Source organism: Nomascus leucogenys, chromosome 2 (genome assembly GCF_006542625.1).
Source record: "Nomascus leucogenys isolate Asia chromosome 2, Asia_NLE_v1, whole genome shotgun sequence".
Lineage (NCBI taxonomy): Eukaryota > Metazoa > Chordata > Mammalia > Primates > Hylobatidae > Nomascus > Nomascus leucogenys.
The window spans coordinates 11,841,480-11,869,168 of record NC_044382.1 but is presented as its reverse complement, the minus strand read 5'-3'; the positions used below and the strand labels follow the sequence as shown (position 1 = coordinate 11,869,168).

At 40.2% G+C, this 27,689-nt stretch overlaps 1 protein-coding gene across 1 annotated transcript in view; it reads left to right on the top strand.

Annotated features, from left to right (window-relative positions):
* The first annotated feature begins 308 nt into the window (after positions 1–308).
* Positions 309–27,689, top strand: part of TENM2 (teneurin transmembrane protein 2) — a 1,389,831-nt gene continuing 1,362,450 nt past the window's right edge. Inside the window, exon 1 of the mRNA XM_012505108.2 lies at positions 309–369. The gene's annotated coding sequence lies outside the window, so the exon portion shown is untranslated. The remainder of the gene's footprint in view (positions 370–27,689) is intronic.

The window sequence follows — 27,689 nt, the reverse complement described above, 5'->3', positions numbered from 1 at the left end:
AGTCAACGAGTGAGAACTGTGGTTTCTATTGCCTTTATACAGAAAATCAGTGTGGCTGTATAAGAAGGGGTGAGAAATGGTGTTTCCTCTCATGAATAAAAACTATGTATCCTGATGTTGCTGACAAAGAGCTGAAGTTACTAAACCAATGATATACTCTCAGGGAAATGTACGTGAAAAGATACTTTACTATTTTTTCTTTCTTTTCTCCCCCCTCCCCTAGCTCTTTCCAGCCAATTCAACCGAAGGAACCAGGAACTGAGGAGGAAGGAAGTAATTGACATTCAAAGCCTCTATTTTTAGACACCTTTACACTTCCCTTTGCTTCTAACTAGCAAGGATTTTTCCAAACAAGCTTTTAATTAGCAGGTGAGTTTAATTGATATGTGGGTTTCTCAGAAGGGGAAAGGACTTCAGTGTGGAGAAGGAGGGAGGAGGAAACTCCATCACTCTCACTCACAATAGAAGGACCATTAATTCATTTGCACCTGGATGTTTTAAAGGATCAATTTACTGTAGCAAAGAAAGAAGGCAGGGAATCAAAAGGTTGGAATCTGTCAGACAAGAACAGAGGCACTATAATTTAACATGCTAGGTGGATGATTTAGAACTTCGAAAAATATTGCTACCAACGTCCAAATACAGAAACTAACCTATTTGCATATAGTCAGGTTCTGTCCAAGTGCTGAGAAAAGAGTCATGTTTCAAAACCAATGAAGTCAATTTTTTAAAAAATTTTAGTCTGCAGAAAAGTTAAAAAAATACATATTAAAGTCACTGTTATTGATCTTAAAGGGGGAGTGCTTCATTAATGTACCTAAATGGTGATTTTAACTCACAAAGACGTTTTAAAAGTTTCATCCAAAGTAAATAAGTCTGCTTTCTTGTCGGGGGGGAAGAGAAGGTGGATATTCTGTGTCCAATTTTGCAAAATGAGTGCTTGCGGGAACCATATGAAGGTATATACATCATGAATCAGAAAACCATTGGTTACATGTAATAGAGAAAAATACTAAGGAAAGCAGAAAACCAAAAGAATAAATTTAATACATATTGGCTATCCTCACAATCACACGAATGGCTGAGTAATCAGGCCTCACAAAAAGGTAAGAATTAATGCAGCTCTGAAATCTAGAAAACAGAAACCAGTAGAGAATCCCCTGAGGCATCAGCCATCAGAATGACTCAGCACTTACCCTTTTATTTCCTATTGTTATTTAGATGGAAATCCCCAATTCCCAGATCTGACTGGTCTAGCTTGATTCATACAGCCATTTATTGACAAAGGAGGTAACATTCTTCAGTCCTACCGATATTTGGTGGGGGAGAAATAGTTCAAGTAAAAAAATTCAGGAGGCTGATGCACATTTTGATCTACTCTAAAGCTGTATATATGTGTATAAACACATGCATATAACATACAACCTACACATGTATATGTAGGTATATACTTCATTACAAAATTGTAATTATCAAATTTTCGTCTGCTATTCCAGCACCCATGCTTCCTGTCTGTCGTAGTGTGATTACAGGTGTTGAATGGGCATGGTGAAGCTCTGCACACAAGCACTGTTAAAGTGCAGATTCTCCATCAGCCAGAGTGGAAGTCTGTGTTCCAGAGGAAGAAAATTCTCATTCGACTCCCTGCAGCTAGGATCCATAAAAAAAAATGGCTGCACTTTCACCCTTTAAGATGCCTTTTCAGATTATTTGATATTTATTCTTTAAAAAGCCTTAAATAATAGCTTGGACCCTGCTGAGTTCACCATAGAACTGTCAAAGACCTGTATTTATTAGACAAATGGTAGTTACATGGAACACAGAGTCCTAAGAGAGAAGCAGGTTACATCAACATCTCCTACCCCTAAATTTCTGCTTTCATGATGGGCCCAAACCGAGACACTTAGTATTATTCTAATAGAGAGTCATTCTCTGTTCGTTTTAGGAAGGGGTAATTTATTATTTAAGAATGATCCACCCTCTTCAGGATAAATTTCAGGGATTCTTAATACTTATCTTGAAAACTATGTTTGTTTTTCTTTATTAGGAAAAAGAAGAGTAAGAATGTTTTGAAAAACTATTGCCTGACCTTATGGTTAATCCCAGTGTTTTCTGATGGAAATGCATTTCTGTCTTGGGCATAATATTTAAATTCATAAATTGGGTAACTTGGCTCACGTATAGGCACTTTGGATATTTCTAAGAGAAACCTGAAGAGAATATCATATCCAATTACAGTTCTGCCTTGTATGATTTGTGGTCTTTTATATGCTTCTCTAGAATGTTAGCAATGCAAGCTCTCACAGCAAGCAGCTACCCGAGTGTAGTGTGTGCCGACGATAGGAAAGTAATGAAAATAAGAACCCTTGAATGCTGTAATTGGTGATCCAACCTCCTAGACTACTGAAAATTAATTGGCCAGATGTTCCCTACCCAACTGTAATGGGGGATAATGTAGGAGACTGAGTTTTCAACCTTCCCCAGGTGTGCACATTTGAGCAGAGAAAAGTGATTATGAGTGACATGCTGACAGGTGCAGTGCACATGTTCCACAGTGCCCTTGTGGATCTGTTATATATTTAGGATTTTTCCCCAGAGGCACTTCAGCAATATGAAAATAGACAAAGAACAAAACCAAAAGACCCTTAAGATAGAAAGAAAGCTTGGAAGTTGTGAATATTATATTATGCATATATTAATTGTATTATTATCTTAGGTTACATCTATTCCTGTCACTGTTAGCTGTCACTATGTTTATGTGCCAAACACTGTATTAAGCAATTTTAGAGGTGGCTTCTTATATCATCTTTATTTTTTACATACATCAACTGATGTTCAGAGAGATAGAGTCAATCTGTCACAATTACACAGAAAGTAAGAGAATAGAGCTTGAGGCTGTAATATCAGAGCTCGTGGGCCTTATCTACTAAGCTATATAGTCTCTAAAAGGGCAGATTTGTTCACCTCTCCAAGCCACAGTCACTTTGGTAGGTCCATTACTTATATTATCTCATTTAATTCTTACAACCACCAAGAGAGTTACAAATTACTTTCCCCATTTCACAGAACAAGACACGGATGCTATAAGAGTATGATGAACTTGACCAAGGTCACATGCTATTACAGAACAGAGAAGGTGCTCAGATCTAGTTTTCTCTGACTCCAAAGCCCAGGTCTTAATCACAATGAAGCAGTGCTACAGAAAGGATATGTTTTTTGGATATGAAAATATAGCATAATTCCTTTAAGTCTGACTTTTAAAATTGTCGTTATTCACATGTTGACAGTCACAACAAAAACAATTAGGTCTCCATCCTCTCCTACGCAACATTTTCTTTTCTTCAGTTTTGAATGGAGCCCAAAGCACCCCCTGATTAGACCATGAAATTGCCCTCAAGAACTATTTAGAAAGAAAATGTTGTTCGTCTAATAAAACAGCACAGCTGTCTCAAAGAGCTTTTAATCCATCTTTTTAAAAGATGTGGACTTTCTAAAATAATGTCGCCCCCATTTGTCTTCTATGAAAGAAGATATTTCAAAACCAGGAACACCTATCATAATAAACCATTAAGATGACTCTAGCATTTCAGTGTATTTTTAGAATTTCATATTTCACCAAATGTTGTTATATATAATTCATGTAGTGGGATAGGATGGGATTTGACAGTTATCTCATTTGTGAAGAAGGACCAAATAACTCATTGTCCCACATCCACAAATAAATTATTCTTGTCCCCAAGCATGAGACTGTTTGCTAGTTTCCTCACCTTAATGGATTTTGTTTTCTGCATAATACTTTTTGCAGAAGACTGTGGCCCTAAACATATATTGGGCTATTGTGACAGAATGAAATTTCTGAAAATTAGCCTCATAGATCTAAAAATGAAGCATTAACAAAATAGTCTCCACTTCTAGAAGTAAAAAGAAGCCCCAAGTGAAAATTGTTTCATAGGATTTTATTCAGTGTTTCTGTCACTTGTCAAACATGTGTAGAGAAAGCTTAAGTTTTTCCTGCTCTGTGAGTGGATACCATCTGTTTTACCTCAAGAAGGGTCTAGAGTTCTACTCTTCTTCATTTCATCCATTTCAAAGGGTCCCACATTGGATTCTAACATTACAGTGCTATAGTTGACTCTAGAACTTTCCAAAAATTAGATGCGTAGGTCTGAGTGCTTTGGTCCACAAGGCATTTAAAAAGCGTACATGAGGCTGGGCGCAGTGGCTCACGCCTGTAATCCCAGCACTTTGGAAGGCTGAGGCGGGTGGATCATGAGGTCAAGAGATCGAGACCATCCTGGCTAACACGGTGAAATCTCGTCTCTACTAAAAATACAAAAAAGAAAAAAAAAAGCTGGGCATGGTGGCACAGGCCTGTAGTCCCAGGTACTCAAGAGGCTGATGCAAGAGAACCACTTGAACCCAGGAGGCGGAGGCTGCAGTGAGCAGAGATCACGCCACTGCACTTCAGCCTGGGTGACAGTGCAAGACTCCATCTCAAAAAAAAAATAAGTATACATAAATATAATTAAATGAAAATTTTTCCTAATTAAATTACATCAATATGTTGCATATATGCCTCACTGAATTTTGACTGTGTTTTCACATTTTGTTCTTCATAATCGTGCATATTTCTTACGGCTTTTAATTTTACCTGGTGTGAATAATAGTTTAGGGTATCCTAGTTGATCAGCTTCCTCGGGGACAGATGTTTCCTATTCTTTTTATTCTCAATTTATTGGCTATTCATAAAAACACTCGATAACTCTTTTTCAAATTGAAGTAAAATTACCTTAATGCTGTTTGAGAAACAGAAACAGTACTGAGTTGCCTCCTTAAGGGTAAACGTGAATTGTAGAAGGAGAAGAAGGTGGCTAGTAAGGAAGCATTTCGAGTGAATACTAACTTGCAACTTCACTGTTCTTGTTCTTGGGAAGTTTTCCATGGGAAATTGTGTCATAATACATTTTTTATGTCTTTTATCATAAAATGTTTAATGTCTCATCATAAAAAATTCCAAGCAGGTATTTATAGACGACTAAAGGTACATATTCATATTTTGATCATAAACAGTCAATATATGCTATGTAAGTAATATAGGAAGAGCACTTAAATTTACAATTATGTATGTTTAAGCTAGCACAAAATGACTTACTTGGTCAAGACATTATCACATATTTATATGTTTATTATTGTATTATATATCATAATCCAGTTATAATAGATAGGTAGATAGATGTAGCATGTGTATGTATTCCATTTACTAAAAGGGTGTGTGTGTGTATGTGTGCAAGTAACACTTGTGGCATCAGGAAGCATGGAAAACTTAGCTCTAACCTTTTCTGAGGATTTATATACAGCAGAGGAGAAAAACATATCTAGGTATCAGCAATAACCACACCTCGGCTGGGCTTCCTGGATTTCAACGTCATCTGAGTGCAAAGCTAATAGTAATTCCAAAAGTTAGATGGCCACTGGCCTCCACTAACAGTGCCCCAGAAGGTGTTTTTTAAGGCCCACTGCAATTGAGAGTTTTAAAGAGGTGAGAGGATCCTAGTAATATCTTTTTATTTATTTATTTATTTTTTTATTATTATACTTTAGGTTTTAGGGTACATGTGCACAATGTGCAGGTTTGTTACATATGTATCCATGTGCCATGTTGATTTCCTGCACCCATTAACTCGTCATTTAGCATTAGGTATATCTCCTAATGCTGTCCCTCCCCCCTCCCCCCACCCCACAACAGTCCCCGGAGTGTGATGTTCCCCTTCCTGTGTCCATGAGTTCTCATTGTTCAATTCCCACCTATGAGTGAGAACATGCGGTGTTTGGTTTTCTGTCCTTGCGATAGTTTACTGAGAATGATGTTTTCCAGTTTCATCCATGTCCCTACAAAGGACACGAACTCATCATCTTTTATGGCTACATAGTATTCCATGGTGTACATGTGCCACATTTTCTTAATCCAGTCTATCGTTGTTGGACATTTGGGTTGGTTCCAACTCTGCTATTGTGAATAGTGCCGCAATAAACATACGTTTGCATGTGTCTTTATAGCAGCATGATTTATAGTCCTTTGGGTATATACCCAGTAATGGGATGGCTGGGTCAAATGGTATTTCTAGTTCTAGATCTCTGAGGAATCGCCACACTGACTTCCACAATGGTTGAACTAGTTTACAGTCCCACCAACAGTGTAAAAGTGTTCCTATTTCTCCACATCCTCTCCAGCACCTGTTGTTTCCTGATTTTTAATGATGGCCATTCTAACTGGTGTGAGATGGTATCTCATTGTGGTTTTGATTTGCATTTCTCTGATGGCCAGTGATGATGAGCATTTTTTCATGTGTTTTTTGGCTGCATAAATGTCTTCTTTTGAGAAGTGTCTGTTCATGTCCTTCAACTTTTTGATGGGGTTGTTTGTTTTTTTCTTGTAAATTTGTTTGAGTTCATTGTAGATTCCGGATATTAGCCCTTTGTCAGATGAGTAGGTGGCCAAAATTTTCTCCCCTTCTTTATTAGTCAATGGGGTTTTCTAGATATACAATCATGTCATCTGCAAACAGGGACAATTTGACTTCCTCTTTTCCTAATTGAATACCCTTTATTTCCTTCTCCTGCCTGATTGCCCTGGCCAGAACTTCCAGCACTATGTTGAATAGGAGTGGTGAGAGAGGGCATCCCTCTCTTGTGCCAGTTTTCAAAGGGAATGCTTCCAGTTTTTGCCCATTCAGTATGATATTGGCTGTGGGTTTGTCATAGATAGCTCTTATGATTTTGAGATACATCCCATCAATACCTAATTTATTGAGAGTTTTTAGCATGAAGCGTTGTTGAATTTTGTCAAAGGCCTTTTCTGCATTTATTGAGATAATCATGTGGTTTTTGTCTTTGGTTCTGTTTATATGCTGGATTACATTTATTGATTTGCGTATGTCGAACCAGCCTTGCATCCCAGAGATGAAGCCCACTTGATCATGGTGTATAAGCTTTTTGATGTGCTGCTGGATTTGGTTTGCCAGTATTTTATTGAGGATTTTTGCATCAATATTCATCAAGGATATTGGTCGGAAATTCTCTTTTTTGGTTATGTCTCTGCCAAGCTTTGGTATCAGGACGATGCTGGCCTCATAAAATGTGTTAGGGAGGATTCCCTCTTTTTCTATCAATTGGAATAGTTTCAGAAGGAATGGTACCAGTTCCTCCTTGTACCTCTGGTAGAATTCGGCTGTGAATCCATCAGGTCCTGGACTCTTTTTGGTTGGTAAGCTATTGATTATTGCCACAATTTCAGAGCCTGTTATTGGTCTATTCAGAGATTCAACTTCTTCCTGGTTTGGTCTTGGGAGGGTGTATTTGTCGAGGAATTTATCCATTTCTTCTAGATTTTCTAGTTTATTTGCATAGAGGTGTTTGTAGTATTCTCTGATGGTAGATTGTATTTCTGTGGGATCAGTGGTGATATCCCCTTTTTCATTTTTTATTGCATCTATTTGATTCTTCTCTCTTTTCTTCTTTATTAGTCTGCTAGCGGTCTATCGATTTTGTTGATCTTTTCAAAAAAACCAGCTCCTGCATTCATTAATTTTTTGAAGGGTTTTTTGTGTCTCTATTTCCTTCCGTTCTGCTCTGATTTTAGTTATTTCTAGCCTTCTGCTAGCTTTTGAATGTGTTTGCTCTTGCTTTTCTAGTTCTTTCAATTGTGATGTTAGGGTGTCAATTTTGGATCCTTCCTGCTTTCTCTTGTGGGCATTTAGTGCTATAAATTTCCCTCTACACACTGCTTTGAATGTGTCCCAGAGATTCTGGTATGTTGTGTCTTTGTTCTCGTTGGTTTCAAAGAACATCTTTATTTCTGCCTTCATTTCATTATGTACCCAATAGTCATTCAGGAGCAGGTTGTTCAGTTTCCATGTAGTTGAGTGGTTTTGAGTGAGTTTCTTAATCCTGAGTCCTAGTTTGATTGTACTGTGGTCTGAGAGACAGTTTGTTATAATTTCTGTTCTTTTACATTTGCTGAGGAGAGCTTTACTTCCAACTATGTGGTCAATTTTGGAATAGGTGTGGGTGGTGCTGAAAAAAATGTATATTCTGTTGATTTGCAGTGGAGAGTTCTGTAGATGTCTATTAGGTCCACTTTGTGCAGAGCTGAGTTCAATTCCTGGATATCCTTGTTAACTTTCTGTCTTGTTGATCTGTCTAATATTGATAGTGGGGTGTTGAAATCTCCCATTATTATCGTGTGGGAGTTTAAGTCCCTTTGTAGGTCACTCAGGACTTGCTGTATAAATCTGGGTGCTCCTGTGTTGGGTGCATATATATTTAGGATAGTTAGCTCTTCTTGTTGAATTGATCCCTTCACCATTATGTAATGGCCTTCTTTGTCTCTTTTGATCTTTATTGGTTTAAAGTCTATTTTATCAGAGACTAGGATTGCAACCCCTGCCTTTTTTTGTTTTCCATTTGCTTGATATATCTTCCTCCATCCCTTTATTTTGAGTGTATCTGTGTCTCTGCACATGAGATGGATTTCCTGAATACAGCACACTGATGGGTCTTGACTCCTTATCCAATTTGCCAGTCTGTGTCTTTTAATTGGAGCATTTAGCCCATTTACATTTAAAGTTAATATTGTTATGTGTCAATTTGATCCTGTAATTATGATGTTAGTTGGTTATTTTGCTCATTAGTTGATGCAGTTTCTTCCTAGCCTCGATGGTCTTTACAATTTGGCATGTTTTTGCAGGGGCTGGTACCGGTTGTTCCTTTCCATGTTTAGTGCTTCCTTCAGGAGCTCTTTTAGGGCAGGCCTGTTGGTGACAAAACCACTCAGCATTTGCTTGTCTGTAAAGTATTTTATTTCTCCTTCACTTATGAAGCTTAGTTTGGCTGGATATGAAATTCTGGGTTGAAAATTCTTTTCTTAAGAATGTTGAATATCGGCCCCCACTCTGTTCTGGCTTGTAGAGTTTCTGCCGAAAGATCAGCTGTTAGTCTGATGGGCTTCCCTTTGTGGGTAACCCGACCTTTCTCTCTGGCTGCCCTTAACATTTTTTCCTTCATTTCAACTTTGGTGAATCTGACAATTATATGTCTTGGAGTTGCTCTTCTCGAGGAATATCTTTGTGGCATTCTCTGTATTTCCTGAATCTGAATGTTGGCCTACCTTGCTAGATTGGGGAAGTTCTCCTGGATAATAACTTGCAGAGTGTTTTCCAACTTGGTTCCGTTCTCCCAGTCATTTTCAGGTACACCAATCAGACGTAGGTTTGGTCTTTTCACATAGTCCGAAATTTCTTGGAGGCTTTGTTCATTTCTTTTTATTCTTTTTTCTCTAAACTTCCCTTCTCGCTTCATTTCATTCATTTCATCTTCCATCACTGATACCCTTTCTTCCAGTTGATCGCATCAGCTACTGAGGCTTCTGCAATCTTCGCGTAGTTCTCGATACTTGGCTTTCAGCTCCATCAGCTCCTTTAAGCCCTTCTCTCCATTGGTTATTCTAGTTATCCATTTGTCTAATTTTTTTTCAAAGTTTTTAACTTCTTTGCTATTGTTTTGAATGTCCTCCCGTAGCTTGGAGTAGTTTGATCATCTGAAGCCTTCTTCTCTCAACTCGTCAAAGTCATTCTCCGTCCAGCTTTGTTCCGTTGCTGATGAGGAACTGCGTTCCTTTGGAGGAGGAGAGGTGCTCTGCTTTTTAGAGTTTCCAGTTTTTCTGCTCTGTTTTTTCCCCATCTTTGTGGTTTTATCTACTTTTGGTCTTTGATGATGCTGATGTACAGATGGGTTTTTGGTGCGGATGTCCTTTCTGTTTGTTTGTTTTCCTTCTACCAGACAGGACCCTCAGCTGCAGGTCTGTTGGAGTTTGCTAGAGGTCCACTCCAGACCCTGTTTGGCTGGGTGTCAGCAGCGGTGGCTGCAGAACAGCGGATTTTCGTGAGACCACAAATTCAGCTGTCTGATAGTTCCTCTGGAAGTTTTGTCTCAGAGGAGTACCTGGCCGAGTGAGGTGTCAGTCTGTCCCTACTGGGGGGTGCCTCCCAGTTAGGCTGCTCAGGGGTGAGGGACCCACTTTAGGAGGCAGTCTGACCGTTCTCAGATCTCCAGCTGCGTCCTGGGAGAACCACTACTCTCTTCAAAGCTGTCAGTCAGACAGGGACATTTAAGTCTGCAGAGGTTCCTGCTGAATTTTTGTTTGTCTGTGCCCTGCCCCCAGTGGTGGAGCCTAAAGAGGCAGGCAGGCCTCCTTGAGCTGTGGTGGGCTCCACCCAGTTCGAGCTTCCTGGCTGCTTTGTTTACCTAAGCAAGCCTGGACAATGGCGGGCGCCCCTCCCCCAGCCTCGCTGCCGCCTTGCAGTTTGATCTCAGACTGCTGTGCTAGCAATCAGCGAGACTCCGCGGGCATAGGACCCTCTGAGCCAGGTGCGGGACACAATCTCCTGGTGTGCCGTTTTCCAGGCCCATTGGAAGAGCACAGTATTAGGGTGGGACTGACCCGATTTTCCAGGTGCCGTCTGTTACCCCTTTCTTTGACTAGGAAAGGGAACTCCCTGACCCCTGCGCTTCCCGAGTGAGGCAACGCCTCGTCCTGCTTCGGCTCGTGCACAGTGCGTTTCACGACTGTCCTGCACCCACTGTTTGGCACTCCCCAGTGAGATGAACCCGGTACCTCAAACGGAAATGCAGAAATCACTCGTCTTCTGTGTCGCTCAGGCTGGGAGCTGGAGACCGGAGCTGTTCCTATTCGGCCATCTTGGCTCCACCCCCGTAATATCTTTTTAATAACACTTGTGAGATAGTCAAATTGTAAACCACTAGGCCATTTTGCTTTAATTTTGGTTAGTTTTCAGTAATCAGATGATTAGGAGAAATATACAAGCAGGGATTCTTCAACAGATTCCACGAAGTGTGGTTGTTTACTTGGACCTGCAGTAGTCCACAGAATTCTCCTGCTTACTGCATTCAAAATTTAACATCAAGAGTGAAAGGTGCAACATTTCACAGATAGGATTAGAGGAAGACCCACAATCAAAGCACTTCAGGCAGGATGGCGAACACATTTTGTGTATCTTTTTTTTTTTTGAAACTGAGTCTCACACTGTTGCCCAGGTTGGAGTGCAATGGCGGGATCTCGGCTCACAGCAACCTCTGCCTTCCAGGTTCAGCGATTCTCCTGACTCGCCCTCCCTAATAGCTGGGATTACAGGTGCCCGCCACCATGCCTCACTAATTTTTTGTATTTTTAGTAGAGATGGGGTTTCACTATGTTGACCAGGCTGGTCTCGAACACCTGACCTCATTGTCCACCTGCCTCGGCCTCCCAAAGTGCTGGGATTACAGGCGTGAGTGACCATGCCCAGCCCACATTTTGTGTATCTTCGAAGCACTGATTCCTCTAGCAGGTATGTTATATCCTTCAGGTCCTTTAACTCTTATAGTCATCCTTGAGGTAAACTGGTTGTCTCCTGTTTCCAGGCAAGGAAACTGAAATTCAGAGTGATTCAGTGACTTGCCAATACATTTACTGCTAGGAAGCCTTTCTTTCACCATCAGAGTTGGAGACAGGCATCCCTGTAATGTAATCACTAGTTTACTGTATCCCTGCTCCTCGAACTTAAGCTCCATGAGGACTGGGAATTTGTTTATATTATTAATTATTATATTTCCAAAGCTTGGTATATTCATGACATCTATTCAACAAATATTTATTGAGTGCACAATATATGCTGAACACTAAAAAAAAAAAGCAAACAATAGTGTAGTGGAGAAAGAGAAATAATAAGATAAAAACAATGTAAAAATGTATAGAATGTTAGATGGAGAAAGGCACTAGGGAAGGGGTAAGGAGAGAGTGGCTAGGGAAGTCCTTGCTGAGAAAGTGACAGTGGAACCAAGACCTGGCAGAAGGAGGCAAAGTGGGGAGCTATGAGGATAGATCAAAGTGAAAAGCATCCCAGGCAGAGGGCACAGCCAGTTTGTAGGTATGAGGTGGAAATGAACCTGGCATGTCCGAGTATAGCAAGGAAGCCAGTGTGGCTGGGGAGGAATGAATTAGAGGAGAGTAGTAGGGTATACGATAAGATAAGCAGTGGGTGGAAGAGAGGGAAGAAGACCTTCTAGGCCCTTATAGGCCAATATATGACCCTGGCTTTGGGGGATGAGAAGCCAATGAAGAGTTTGAACAAAAGGATGACAAGACTTGATTTACCTCTTTGTAAGATGATCACATTGCCGCATTGAGAAGACACTTAAAGAGGTCAAAAACAGAACCAGGAGGAGGGAAGTTTGGAAAGCATTGAAAGAATTCAGACACACATAATCATATTCAGCTTAAATGACGTGGAGAAACAGTGAAGGTGGTAGGAAGTAGTGAGCTGGGCTGGGCACGGTGGCTCACGCCTGTAATCCCAGCACTTTGGGAGGCCAAGGCAGGCGGATCATGAGGTCAGGAGATCAAGGCCAACATGGTGAAACCCCATCTCCACTAAAAAATACACAATTTAGCTGGGTGTGGTGGTGTGCACCTGTAATCCCAGCTACTCAGGAGGCTGAGGCAGAAGAATCACTTGAACCGGGGAGGCAGAGGTTTCAGTGAGCCGAGATCATGCCACTGCACTCCAGCCTGGTGTCAGAGCGAGACTCCGTCTCAAAAAAAAAAAAAAAAGTAGTGAGCTTCTGGATATATTCTGAAAGTAAAGCTCACAACATGGTGTTTGATGTGGGGCATGAGTGTGCTAGGCAAGTCAGGGGTGACCTGAGGTTTTTGGCCTAAGAAAGTGGAAAGATGGAGGCACCATCAACTGCAACACAATATGTTTTGGGGGAAAGATCTAATGTTGAGTTTGGGGCATGATACATTTGAGATGCATATTAGACTCCTACCTGAGATCCTAGGTTGGCAATTAGATAGCAGAGCCTTCTAGAGTCCATGGGAGAGTTTGGAGATTGGGATATAAATATGATGTCATTAGTGTACAGATAGTATCCAAAGCACGGGACTGGGTGAAATCTCCACGGGAATGAGTGAAAGTCTAATTCCTAGTGGACACTTTTAAATAATCTGTAAATGAATAAATGAATACATGCAACAAAGGTAAGATTGGAAGAAACCTAGTTTGTTTAACACCAGAGCTGTGTGTAGATCAAAGTTTTTACTTGTCATCAACAGAAAGTCTCCCTGGCTATTTCAAACAACCCCCCTGAAAAACAGCAAAAAATATTTGTTTTGAAAAGATATTGAGGAACTCATAAAATATTGTTTTGAAAACTAGAAACCAGGCTTAAATGCTACATAATCAGAAACAAGACCTACAATTACTACACAGACATTTTGAAAAATAGCAACATATCAACTTTAGCCACAGAATGAGAATGATGATGGTCATCGTGATAGTTGAAATTAAGGAAAAGGGGATCATTTTTAATGGACACCTACTATGTGACAGATAATGATTTTTTTTTTTTTTTTTTTTTTGAGACAGAGTCTTGTTCTGTCGCCAGGCTGGAGTGCAGTGGCGTGATCTTGGCTCACTGCAACCTCCAACTCCCTGGTTCAAGCGATTCTCCTGCCTCAGCCTCCCAAGCAGCTGGGATTACAGGCATGCACCACCATGCCCAGCCAATTTTCGTATTTTTAGTAGAAACAGAGTTTCACCATGTTGGCCAGGATGGTCTCAATCTCTTGACCTGGTGATCTGCTCACCTCGGCCTCCCAAAATGCTTGGATTATAGGTGTGAGCCACCGTACCTGGCCAGATAATGATTTTTAATCATGATGGATAATTCATTTTAATGAATGCCTGCTATGTTACTGTGTAGCTCATTTAATTCTCACACCACTTTGTGAAATGTGTATTTTTATCATTATTATTTTGAGATAGAGTCTTGCTCTGTCACCCAGGCTGGAGTGCAATGACACAATTACAGCTCACTGCAGCCTGCACTTCCCAGGCTCAGGTGATCCTTCAACCTCAGCCTCCTGAGCAGCTGGGACCACAGCCGTGTGCCACCATGCCTGGCTAATGTTTTTTAAAAAATGTTTGTACAGATGTGGGGGGGTCTCACTATGTTACCAAGGCGGGTCTTGAACTCCTGAGCTCAAGCAATCTTCCCTCCTCGGCCTCTAAAAGTGCAGGATTACAGGTGTGAGCCACCATGCTCAGCTGTGATATTATTGCTCTCACTTTATAGATAAAGAAACTGAGGGTCAGAGGGAATAAGTCATTCTTCCATGTCACGCAGACGGTGAGCACCAGATTTGCTTCTTTGCATTTTACCAGATTGCCTTCCCAAAGCAAAAATAGGCTCAGCATTTCATAAAAAGCCTCATTTTTTTTCCCGGAACATTGTGAAGTAGGCAGGGCTGATGGTTTATTCCTGTTTAATAAAAAGGAAAACGAGGCCGGGCGCGGTGGCTCTCGCCTGTAATCCCAGCACTTCGGGGGGCCAAGGCGGGCAGATCACGAGGTCAGGAGATGGAGACCATCCTGACTAACATGGTGAAACTCTGTCGCTACTGAAAATACAAAAAAATTAGCCTGTAGTCCCAGCTACTCGGGAGGCTGAGGCAGGAGAAGGCGTGAACTTGGGAGGCGGAGCTTGCAGTGAGCCCAGATAGCGCCACTTCACTCCAGCCTGGGCGACAGAGCGAGACTCCGTCTCAAAAAAAAAAAAAAAAAAAAAAAAAAACACGAAAGTTACGAAAGTAAAAGTTAAATAACCTGGCCACCTGGATAATCTCTAAAAGCAGATAAGATATGAGATTTAACTCACTGTCTCAGTGTGACTTAGTGCCCTCGCCACCACTCGTAACTGAGTTTAGCAAAACTAATGCTGGTCTTAATGAAAACATCTTGACTTTATTCTTTTGGAAAGGGTCTTTACGGTTTGTTGATTGCCTTCAATCACTAAAATATGTGAATGTACTAAACACCTGTATTTATTGATTGTACAGTTGGAGTTCTTTGACAATCTAATGGTATCTCTTTATGTATTTCTGCCCGACTTAAATCCTAATTGTGATAGCATTTTCCCCAAGTAACACATAATTGCTAATAATTTTCACTTTTCACTTGATTTTTATTTGATGTTTTTTCCTTAATTGCTTTCTCCCTTCCCTCAAACCACTCTTGTTTGGAAACAAGGAACTATCTCCCCTCACTCAGCTTCTCTCACTCTGATGTAGACAATCAATCTCTCTTGTCAATACCATATTTCTCTGCCCGCTTTGTCATATATTGTTGTATTGGATTGTCTTTCACTTTATTTCTCTGGTCCTTTTTCTTTTGAATCTTTAAAAATTTATTTCTCCCAACTGAATCATTTCAGTTCCGAGGAATGAGATTTTACTTGCTTTTTCTCCCACATGTTATGTTTATCATGAGATTAACATCTTTATTTTTTGGTTCCGAAGACTCTTGAACATTCTCTCCCAGTCATTTTTATTTTCTTTCTTGTTTTTGTGGCTCTATGTTGTTAACAGTTCTTCATGGCCTGCTCTCCACCTATCTTTTGGTTTGCCCTGTTTTCCTACATCAGCTTCTTGGGAGGTTTTATTCTTCAATTATTTTACATGATGATATCACAAATCTTTGCTACCAGGTACAGTCAAAGAATTATAACTCCTCTGTTCTGTTCCACTCTCTGCACATGTTTGTTAGTAAGCGGATAGTATCGGAAGAGGTTCCAATCTTACACTCTGCTTGTCCAGAGCTTATATTTATTTTTAGAAAGTACTTCAATCTAAAAGAAACTATATCTCAAAATAAGATTCAGGTTTATTTGCTGCTATTCAAGTGGTGTTTGCAACCCACAACCCATACCCATATTCTTCTGAGTAATTGCTTTGTACAGAGATGTTTTAACTTTTTTTTTTTTTTTTTGAGACGGTGTTGCCCTCTGTCGCCCAGGCTGGAGTGCAACGGCGCGACCTCGGCTCACTGCAAGCTCCGCCTCCCAGGTTCACACCATTCTCCTGCCTCAGCCTCTGGAGTAGCTGGGACAACAGGTGCGTGCCACCATGCCCAGCTAATTTTTGGTATTTTTAGTAGAGACAGGGTTTCACCGTGTTAGCCAGGATGGTCTCAATCTCCTGACCTCGTGATCTGCCTGCCTTGGCCTCCCAAAGTTCTGGGATTACAAACGTGAGCCACCGCGCCGAGCCTTAACTTTTGACTAATATTTTAAAAATTAAAAGTATAATAAGTGGATCCAGTAAACATCTTAATAGTATCAAGAAAATTAGGGTAGCAGTTGCCTATGGTGTACAGAGTTGAGCTTTGGAGGTAGACATGAGTTTGAATCCTGGTTTCACCTTTTTCCAGCATGTGATCTTCGGATACATTAATTCACTTTCCTCAGTCTTAAGTTCCTCTTTCCTTAAAAATCGGAATAATGGGTCGGGTGCAGTGGCTCATGCCTGTAACCCCAGCACTTTGGGAGGCCGAGGCAGGTGATTCATGAGGCCAAGAGATTGAGACCATCCTGGCCAACATGGTGAAATCCCGTCTCTACTAAAAATACAAAAATTAGCTGTGTGTGGTGGCGCGCGCCTGTAGTCCCAGCTACTGGGAAGGCTGAGGCAGGAGAATCACTTGAACCCGGGAGGTGGAGGTTGCAGTGAGCCGAGAGTGCACCATTGCACTCCAGCCTAGTGACAGAGCAAGAGTCTGTCTCAAAAACGAACAAACAAACCAGGATAATTATATCTGCTTTATGATATAGTTGAAGGATTAAGTAGTTTGTATTAGTCTTGTAGGGCTGTCATAATAAAGTATTTAAGCTGGGTGCCTTAAGCAATAGAAATTTATTCTCTCACCGTTCCAGAGGCCAAAAGTCCAAGATCAACATGTGGACAGGTTTGCTTTCTCCTGAGGCCTCCCTCTCTCTTTGGCTTGCAGAGAACTACCTTTTCCCAGTGTCTTCACGTGGTAGTCCCGCCGACTGTGTATCTGTATCCTAATCTCCTGTACTTTCAAGGACGTGGTCATACTGAAGGAGGCTCTACCCTAATACACTTATTTTACAGTCATCATCTCTTTAAAGGCCCTATTTCCTAACACAATCACATTATGAGGTACTGAGAGTTAGGACTTCAACATATGAATTTGGAAGGACACAAATCAACCCATAACACCTTCTATAAATATTTTTATTCAGCAGCTAACACACTGTACATTCTTGATAGCTCTTAGCTATTGTTTTTACTATTTTATATAGAATGTCACTATTTCTAGTTTTTTTTTTTTAATTTGGACCAAAAGTTTACTTAACTTCATGGAGTATTTCATGGTGGAGATAAGACACAATTCCTTATTCCTTATATGAGCCCTTGCAGATGACATCCTCCATAATTTTAGCTAAAATTAGCTAGTCAAGAGTACTACACAAGCAAGATTACCATAAATTAAGGCTTCAGGAAAATTAAACTCTAACTCTGAAAGTATTTGCCCACCTAGTCAATTCCATCTACATCCGAAACCTTTATTTTTCAGCCTGGCCTCCCTCTTGAGAGTTGCTGTTTTTCTGGATAACTGAAATTTGACATAGGCAATTACTTCAACTTCTACACATCAAAACATCTCAGGCCAGTCACCAGCCAAAGCAATGCTCGACTACATTTTCTAATATATGTCAATGGATCCCATTTTTTTCCTAAGTCCCTAAGCCATCCTGTAGCCTTTCATGCAATCATTTATTCAGTCATGAGTTCTATCATTCAATCTCTGTCCTTGGTTTCTTTTTCTTTCTTTCTTTTTTATTTTATTTTATTTTTTTTTGAGACAGAGTCTCGCCTTGTCACCCAGGCTGGAGTGCAGTGGCTCGATCTCAGCTCACTGCAACGTCCGCTTCCCGGGTTCAGGTGATTCTCTCGCCTCAGCCTCCAGAGTAGCTGGGACTGGAGGTGCATGCTACCAGGCCTGGCTAATTTTTGTATTTTTGTAATCCCAGCACTTTGGGAGGCCAAGGCAGGTAGATCACCTGAGGTCAGGAGTTCGAGACGAGCCTGGCGAACATGGTAAAACCCTGTCTCTACTAAAAATACAAAAATTAGCCAGGCGTGGTGGCATGCTCCTGTAATCCCAGCTACTCGGGAGGCTGAAGCAGGAGAATCATTTGAACCTGGGAGGTGGAGGTTGCAGTGAGCTGAGATCATGCCACTGCACTCCAGCCTGGGCAAGAGAGAGAGATTCTGTCTAAAAAAAAAAAAAAAAAAAAAAAAATTCTTCTGCAGGTTTGTATATATAATAATCACATGAGATACATCTTCCACATTCTGTAGATTATGAGAGATTTAAATGTTTTTTGTGGGTAATTTCACCTATCTTTGATTTCTGCCTTACATGCTATTTTACAAGGTAAGCACTGTTTAATTTGGGACTCCATAGTCCCATTTCTCAACCACTTAGGTGGCCATTTACTAACTAAAGAATAAATCTTGAGTTTTTAAATTCTTATGCAATTCTTCAACCTCATCTTTTATCCCTCTACGGACTCTCAAGTGCAGCGCTTCAGGCCTGCTCACTTTCCTGTGTTACAGACAGTGTTTCTGCTTTGAAACTTTGCCCCATCCCCTTTATCTGCAATCATCTCCCTCCATTTCCACATAGAGAAATCCTACCTATCTAGTAACTTTCAGTTAATCACCCACAGCTGGAAATAGGCTCACTTTCCTCTGAACTGTAACACTTGGTTTCTAACACTTTTATCCCTTATCCCCACCATGTTCACCGTAGAAAAATGAGCAACGCAGAGAAACAAGAAAGGTAGGGATAAAAAAGAGAAAAAAAAAAGACTCATTATCTCACCCTCAGAGACAACCACCATGGATGTTCAAGAATATGCCTTTCTTGATGTTTCCTCTTTTCATATACATCATCGTCTTCCTTGTCATAATTTAAAGAAGAAAAGTAGAAAATGCTATCATTATTTTCTTAGGTGCCAGATACTATGTTAAGATTTCACAGCCATTATATTCTTTAATCTTCACAACTACTGTATGAGTATCTTCTTTTTATCTTCGTTTGATAGAAAAAGAAACCCAGAGGCCGCGTGAGGTGGCTCACACTTGTAATCCTGGCACTTTGGGAGGCTAAGGTGAGCGTATCATTTGAGGTCAGAAATTCGAGACCAGCCTGACCAACATGATGAAACTCCATCTCTACTAAAAATACAAAAAAAATTAGCCATGCACGGTGGCACACACATATAATCCCAGCTACTTGGGAGGCTGAGGCTGGAGAATCGCTTGAACCTGGGAGGCAGAGGTTGCAGTGAGCCAAGATTGAGCCACTGCACTCCAGTTTAGGCAACAGAGTGAGACTCTGTCTTCAAAGAAAAAAAAAAAAAAGAAAAAGAAAAGAAACCTCGAGCTTAGAATGTTAGGCTAGTTTCCCAAGGTAACAAACCTACAGAGGCAGAAACTGGTAGAGTCCACATTTGCTTTACTTCCCAGTCCTCAACCTTAACTGCAACACAATGCTGCCTGTATGTGTGTCTGCGTGGGTGTTTGTGTGCATGTGTATGCTATTAGATAGAATTATAGCAAAATTATTTTTCCTCATATATAAAAAAAAACTTTAAGAAGACAATGGAAAAATGAAATCTCTAAGACTACAAGCCAAATTCTATATTAAAATGTCCCTCTGAAAGGACAGACTCAAAATTACTCATAAGAATAATGATTATGGGCCAGGTGTGGTGGCTCACTCCTGTAATCCCAGGAGTTTGGGAGGCCAAGGCGGGCAGGTCACCTTAGGTCAGGAGTTTGAGATCAGCCTGGCCAACATGGTGAAACCCCGTCTCTACTAAAAATACGAAAATTAGCCAGGTGTGGTGGTGGGCGCCTGTAATCCCAGCTACTTGGGAGGCTGAGGCAGGAGAATCCCTTGAACCCAGGAGGCAGAGGTTGCAGTGAGCCAAGATCCCGCCACTGCACTCCAGCCTGAGTGACAGAGTGAGACTCCATCTCAAAAAAGAAAAAAGGAAAGAATAATGATTATGGTTTACATATATGTGATATATATGATGCTTACCACCTGCTAGGCAGTATTTTGAGTTCACTAACTCATGTAGCCTTCACAATAACTTTGTGGGAGAAGTACTATACCTGTTACTATTTTACAAATGTGCAAACTGAGAAACAGACAAGGGAAGTGACCTGCCCAAGGTCACAAGGCTATTGTGATGCCTCAGCCTACAAGAGAACATGACACTTTTCTATGTAGGACAATGATGTATATTTAACTTCCACCTTCTCACCTTCTGTCTTTGTACCTTTTCTAACCACAGTATACTTACCTTGGCTGTAACATGATATTTAATATGTAATCAGCAACTCAAATTTGGGATGATTCTTGAGCCAGTTTTGTTTGCAGAAGCAGGGCACTAACTTTAATTAACTTTAACTAGAACCGCTTGTAGCTCCATGTGAAAAGAGACACAAAAAGGCCCATTAACTCTGAACATCATTTCCGTGTTTCTGCTCTATATGCCCTCAAGATAGTACTTTTTCCCTGCTGTTCCTTGATTTTTGCCTCTTTTTTTCATTTTTTAAAATGTATTAGCACAGGATGTTAGTGCAAAATTAGTCATGTATTTTCTATAGCCTTTTAGTTCACCTAAACACATTATTTCTGAGAAAATGGTAGAGAACTTTGAGGAATATTTTATTTTAATGGTTGAAAACCTTTCTTTTTAGGAATCCCTTCATCTAATTCATGGCTAAATTATTCGGTCTCAATTTTTTCTGAATCTGTGTGTGTGTGTGTTCAAAAGACATTCTCCTTAGCCAACTCTATTTCTTTTTTCTTTTTTCTTTTTTTTTTTTTTCAGACGGTCTCACTTTGTTTCCCAGGCTTTAGTGCATTGGCACGATCTCGGCTCACTGCAACCTCCACCTCCCAGGTTCAAGCAATTCTCCTGTCTCAGCCTCCCAAGTAGCTGGGATTACAGTTGCGGGCCAGCACACCTGGCTAATTTTTGTATTTTTAGTAGAGACGGAGTTTCACCATGTTGGTCAGGCTGGTCTTGAACTCCTGACCTCAGGTGATCCACCTGCCTCGGCCTCCCAAAGTGCTGGGATTTCCAGCGTGAGCCACCGTGCCCGCCCAGCCAACTCTATTTCTAAGACACTTGTTTTGAACACACTAACAGTAGACTCTCATTCTCGCTGTAACACATGCTTATCTGGTTAGGTAAGATTCAATGATAATTGCTAACGTTCAAATATTTACTATGTCATAAAAACTTGCTACATGATTCCACACACAAACATCTTCTGAAAACTAGCATTTGAAATTACTTTTTACTATTTTTGTGACTCTAGACTTTGAAGGAATGCTTCAATGACAGCTGAGGCGAGACATTTAGCAACGTCTGCCACTGTCCTCTTTGTATTCCGTGCCAGGCACAAGGGCTCTTCCTGTTGAAAGTTTTATCATGTACAAGGCTATTAACATTATGAGGATAGGCTGAAGCATGAATAAATCCTGAGACTTACTGATGATGTCATTACACTGGTCAATAAAATACATAGAGGCAAGGGCTTCCCACGATCTCAGGCTCGACCGAATCAGGATACATGAGCAATTAACTCTTTAATTAAGATGAATGGGTGACATTAGCCCTCCTTAAACTCTGCTCATCAGCATTTACAAGTATAAAAAGATAGATGCCTCCTTCCCAAGAAATGTAGGTTTTATTTTTCATTCATCGACACAGTCTCATTCTTCCTACTTTGTAAACAAAGTCACTGGAGTACTGGGATGGTCAGAGATATTTTAATGTGTTCCTTCCATCAGTCATATCTCTTACTATGAGAGGCTCCATATTGGAATGTATTAGGTGTTTTATGAAGCTAACTTTACCACTATTGTTATTGAACACAATTGCTTTGCCTTTCTCCCCAATGCACACAAAGAAGATTCATGTCAAAATCTCATAGAAAAAGATGAATGCAGCACAGCATGAAGATAGTATTTATACGCTTGTTCTACTAACAACTGTCCATTGATATCCGCTACTTTGCCAGTAACTTATTTCAAAATTGGAAATCTAGAGCTATATACTTGAGTTCTGCTGTGTCTCAAATTAGTCAGTCTCTTGACCCTACGCAAAAATGTCTCTGAACCTCTGTTTTCTCATTTGTAAAATTTGGTTGCTGGAGCAGTTGATCCCTTAATTCTTTTTCAGTAATATTTAACACAGTAAAAATGGACAGCAATGGTATGAATCATTGTAGGAACAAAGCGTCGAAACCAACCTTGTTTTAAGAGAAATAAAAGATGATTCATATGATTCGTATATATAATTTAAAATTCTCTAATAGCCACATTTTTAAAGGTAGAATTAATTTTAACATTTCATTCAGTGTATCCAAAATGTCATTCCAACAAGTAATCATATGTAGTTATATGATCTATTTTATGTATATTACAGATTTTATACTATTTGTTGTACTATGTCTTTGAGATCCCAGTGCACACTTCAATTTAGACTAGTCTCATTTTGAGTGATCAAAAGCCACAAGTGGCTAATGGCTAACTTATTGGACAGCACACTTCGAACGTCAGCAAATATGAAAACAAATACAACTATATCCTTTAAATATTTGTCTGTTTTGACTAAATATTTTGAGCAAAAATTTGTCAAATGTATGTTTTATTTATTTATTTATTTTTTAGATGGAGTCTCACCCTGTCTCTAAGACTGGAGTGCAGTGGTACGATCTTGGCTCACTGCAACTTCTGCCCGCTGCATCCAAGCGATTCTTGTGCCTCAGCCTCCTGAGTAGCTGGAATTATAGGCGTGCACCACCACGCCCAGCTAATGTTTTGTATTTTTAGTAGGGAAGAGGTTTTGCCATGTTGGGCAGGCTGGTCTTGAACTCCTGACCTCAGGTGATCCACCCACCTCTGTCTCCCAAAGTGCTAGGATTACAAGCATGAGCCACCATGCCTCAAAAAAAAAAAAAAAAAAAAAAATCAAAGACCTTGGATTGTCCATAGGCAATATAATTTACCTGAATAAATATGATCTCATAATAAATCACTATTACACAAACTTTTTCACCACAATGTGGCGTAAAATGAAAACATTCAGCTACAGAAAGAGACAATATGCTATTTATGCTCCATCATAAATGAGGACCACTATTCTTTGCTTAAAAGACACTCAGATATGTGGTTAATTATACTGTCTATCTAATGAATCAGATGTTATTATAAATAGAAGGGTGCTACCTATGCCATAAAGAAATACACCATTTAAAATCTGGGTACAGTGGCTCATGTCTGTAATCCCAGCACTTTGGTAGACTGAGGTGGGAGGATCCCTTGAAGCCAGGAGTACAGGACCAGCTTGGGCAACAAAGCAATACCCTATCCCTAAAAAAAGAGAAGGAAGGAAGGAAGGAAAGGAAAGGAAGGAAGGAAGGAAGGAAGGAAGGAAGGAAGGAAGGAAGGAAGGAAGGAAGGAAGGGGAGGAAGGGAGGAAGGAAGGAAGGAAGAGAAAGGAAGGAAGGAAGAGGAAGGGAGGAAGGAAGGAAGGAAGAGAGAAAGGGAGGGAGGGAGGGAAGGGAGGGAAGGAAAGGAAGGAAGGAAGGAGGGAAGGAAAGGAAGGAAGGAAGGAAGGGGAAAGAAAGAAGAAATATACCATTTAAAAATCAATCTTTTGGTCAGGCATGGTGGCTCACGCCTGTAATCCCAGCACTCTAGGAGGCCAAGGCGGGCAGATCATGAGGTCAGGAGATCGAGAGCATCCTGGCTGACATGGTGAAACCCCATCTCTACTAAAAATACAAAAAAATTAGCCGGGCGTGGTGGCGGGCGCCTGTAGTCCCAGCTACTCGGGAGGCTGAAGCAGGAGAATGGCATGAACCCGGGAGGCGGAGTTTGCAGTAAGCCGAGATCGTGCCACTGCACTCTAGCCTGGGCAACAGAGTGAGACCTTGTCTCAAAAAAAAAAAAAAAATCAATCTTTTATTTCATAACTTACTTTTATTTCATAACTTACTTTTATTTCTTAGCTTCATTTACATTTTTACATATTAAGTGGAAATCTTAGAATTTCAGGGATAGTGGCAGGTCCATATTTTCATACTTGGCACATTTCACTCTAGCTGATTCTATTTATGCATTTTTCTTGTTTAACTGGACTCAACAAATACAGTTATGAAATTAAAAAATAAATTGAACTGTAGAAAAATATTTTGGTTAGAGATGATAGGTTTTCTAAATTGCACTTCTTTGTTTTCTCACATTATCTGGATGTTTTTAATTTGAGATATTTCCTCTCTTATCAATAATAATAATAATAATGTTAACCAAACTAGCTTTTTATAAGTGCTAGGCACTGTGCAGTGTTGTATATTTTATACAATACTATCTAACTTAGGTCTGCCTGAATTAAAAAACTCACTGAAAAGTAACCTCTCTAATTCAAAGAAATCTCTCTCATTTATAAACTCTTATGGAAGTTTATTGATACCATTATTTTCTATATCTATGAATATATGTTAATTACCTAGAATAGGAGCTTCAGCACTGAAAACATTCAATGAATATTTGTTGAAGAAACTATTTAAATAGACTGTAAGTTTTCAAATAAGGCATTTACTCAGTAAATATCTACATTCAGTGTGATAGACCCTTTTATAGTAAATGAAATATTTTAAACACTGTCTTTCTATGTGATAGACCTTTACCAATTGAAGGGTATACGTATTAAAAAATGATCACACACAGTTCTTGGTCTTGTAGAGACTCACAGTCTCTAGTGTAGGAGACAGATGTTAAAGTCAATCATTCTAAGACCACATTATAAAATGCAACTCTAGAAGATTCAGAAAAGCTGGGACGAAGAGGCTCAGTTTCCCAGGAGAGAGTAGAACATAGAGGAATGGGGATACTGCAGAAGGGTTTAGAAGAAGTAGTAGAACATTTCTTTCTTCTTTCTTTCTTTCTTTCTTTCTCTCTCTCTCTCTCTCTCTTTCTCTCTCTCTCTTTCTCTCTCTCTCTTTCTTTTCTTCTTTCTTTTTTTTTTTTTTCTTAGTGTCTCACTCTGTCACCCAGGCTGGAGTGCAGTGGTGCTGTCTCAGCTCACTGCAACCTCTGCCTCTGGGGTCAAGAGATTCTCCTGCCCCAGCCTCCCAAGTAGCTGTGATTACAGTGTCCGACCACCACACCCAACTAATTTTTAGTAGAGACAGGGTTTCGCCATGTTGCCCAGGCTGGTCTCGAACTCCTGGCCTCAGGTAATCCGCCCACTTCTGCCTCCCAAAGTGCTGGGATTACAGGCATGAGCCACTGCACTCAGCCAGAAGTAGTAGAACATTTCTAGGTAGCATAGCAGAGGGTGTCACAAACCAAGGGGACACAAAAATGAGAAAGAATGGAGTGGGCTCTTTTGTTAGTAGCCTGTGAGCTTAAGAATTGGTGCATAGTGGGAACTGGCAGAACCTGTGGGTGGAAAGATGCTTGGGAACTTTACTGGGGATGACACATATGTATATATCATATAGAATTTGACTTTTGTCTTGTTAGCAATGGAAAATGATTGGAAGTTTTTAGGTAAAGACATAAAGTCGGATTTCAGTTCACACACCATAATTGTGGCATGAAAATGGTGAATGATTTGAGAAAGCCGGACTCTAATTGGAGGCCACTGCAATAAATGAGGGGAGACAAAATGAGTGTCCACACAAATGTTGAAGGGTAGGTGAGGAGGAGGAAAGGATTTCAAAGCCATTCCTGAGGCTGATTCTACAGAGCTTATTACAGGCAGGTGATGGGAGAAGGGAGACAAGTACAGCTATAAAAGCTCTTAACTAGGTGAATGCTGGTTTTATTAAATATTAAAACAACACTGGACTTAATGTAATCATTTTTGCTGGTTTTGGAAGCACTTTCAGAGTTTAGCAATGTTCCCTGTCAATTATTTGAGTAGTAGTTTATTGCAATGTTATGGAAAACACCCCGAACAGAGAATAAGAAAAACTATTTCACAGACTGCCTCTGCAAATCAGGCACAAGAATCCTTAGCTGTGAAGAACTCAAAGAAAATTGTAAGGATTAAAGCTATAAGCAACCTTTGGCTGTGGAAAAAAACATAACTTCTCTGATCCTTCTTTCTAGTCTGGTATTTGCAGACAAAGTACTTAATTAAGCACATGTGTGTTTTCAAAATCAGTCACAGTAAGTATTCTTGAGGAAAGACCTTGAAATCATACCAAATGTTCCCCAAAATATAAAAGTTAGTTAGGACTTTAATAAGATGGGGGAACATAAAGCAAAGCTGTATGTACTTTGTCTTACACCCCCAAAAAACAAAAACAAAAAGTTTGGAGAAACCAAATGACTATCTAAAACTATCCTTTTTCAAATCTTCCCAAAAGAAAAAAGGGAATTAGAAGGTCAGTTTAGACTAAGTCACAAATTGTCAAATTGCTATTGTTAATAGTAGTAATACAAAAATAAGTCATCATTATGTTCCTATTGCTATATTATGATATTACACTTGGACTGTAAACAGGACCATTTTGGCCACATGAATCTTTTGAGTTGTGGGATACATAATTAAGTGGCTCTTCCTTGAGAATCATTTGCTTTCCAGGAGACATTTGACAATTTTTGGTTGTCACGACTGAGGATTCTTGTTGGCATCAACAAGGTCGAGACCAGGGATGCTGCAAAGATGTTACAATGCACAGGACGGCCCCGGCTCACCTCCAGTAAAAAAGTGTCTGGTCTATCCACCTGTAATCCCAGCACTTTGGGAGGCTGAGGTGGGTGGATCACAAGGTCAGGAGATCAAGACCATCCTGGCTAACACAGTGAAACCCCATCTCTACTAAAATACAAAAAATTAGCGGGGCATGGCGGCGTGTGCCTGTAATCCCAGCTACTTGGGAGGCTGAGGCAGGGGAATCGCTTGAACCCGGGAGGTGGTGGTCGCAGTGAGCTGAGATCAAGCCACTGCACTCCAGCCTGGCGACAGAGTAAGACTTCATCACCAAACAAACAAACAAACAAATATATCTGGTCTAAAATATCAGTAATGCAAATATTGAGAAATGTCGATATGGACTATGTATGAAGCTTCTTAGTAGATTCTGAAGGTTGAGGTTGTAATGTACAGAAAGTCATTTAATACTTTAAAACATAATCAAGGGTGGCAATTCATGAATTAAACGCTGCTTGAAATTCAAATGGAAGACAGAAATATAAAGATTATGTTGCTCCAGATTCTCTATCAATAAGCATGTTTTTCCCTGCTCATAGGACTGATTCTATTTGAAGTCATTCATGTGCCATTTAACATTTTCTCTGAGAAACTGCCTTTAAAAAAAAAAAAAAAAAAAACCTGGGTGAAGTTGTAATAACAGGGAATACTGAATGCAGAAGGTCTGGAACAGTTTTGACCTTGGGAGTGGTACCCTCTAGCTTGGTCCGTTTATATCTGCTGAGGACAGAGAACTTAACTTTAGATCTAGGGTCACAAATTTAAATGCCTAAGGCAAAGCTGGTATTCAGCACTAACTACAGTCACTCCCACATCAGTTGGAAGATATCTGCCGCCTCAAACTCCCCAGGTACCCCCAAACTGCCCCAGGTGCCCTGGGTGATCTCCTACTCTCTCTGGGAACAGTCCTACAACCAAGGGGTTGATAATATAGCAGGGAGCCCAGG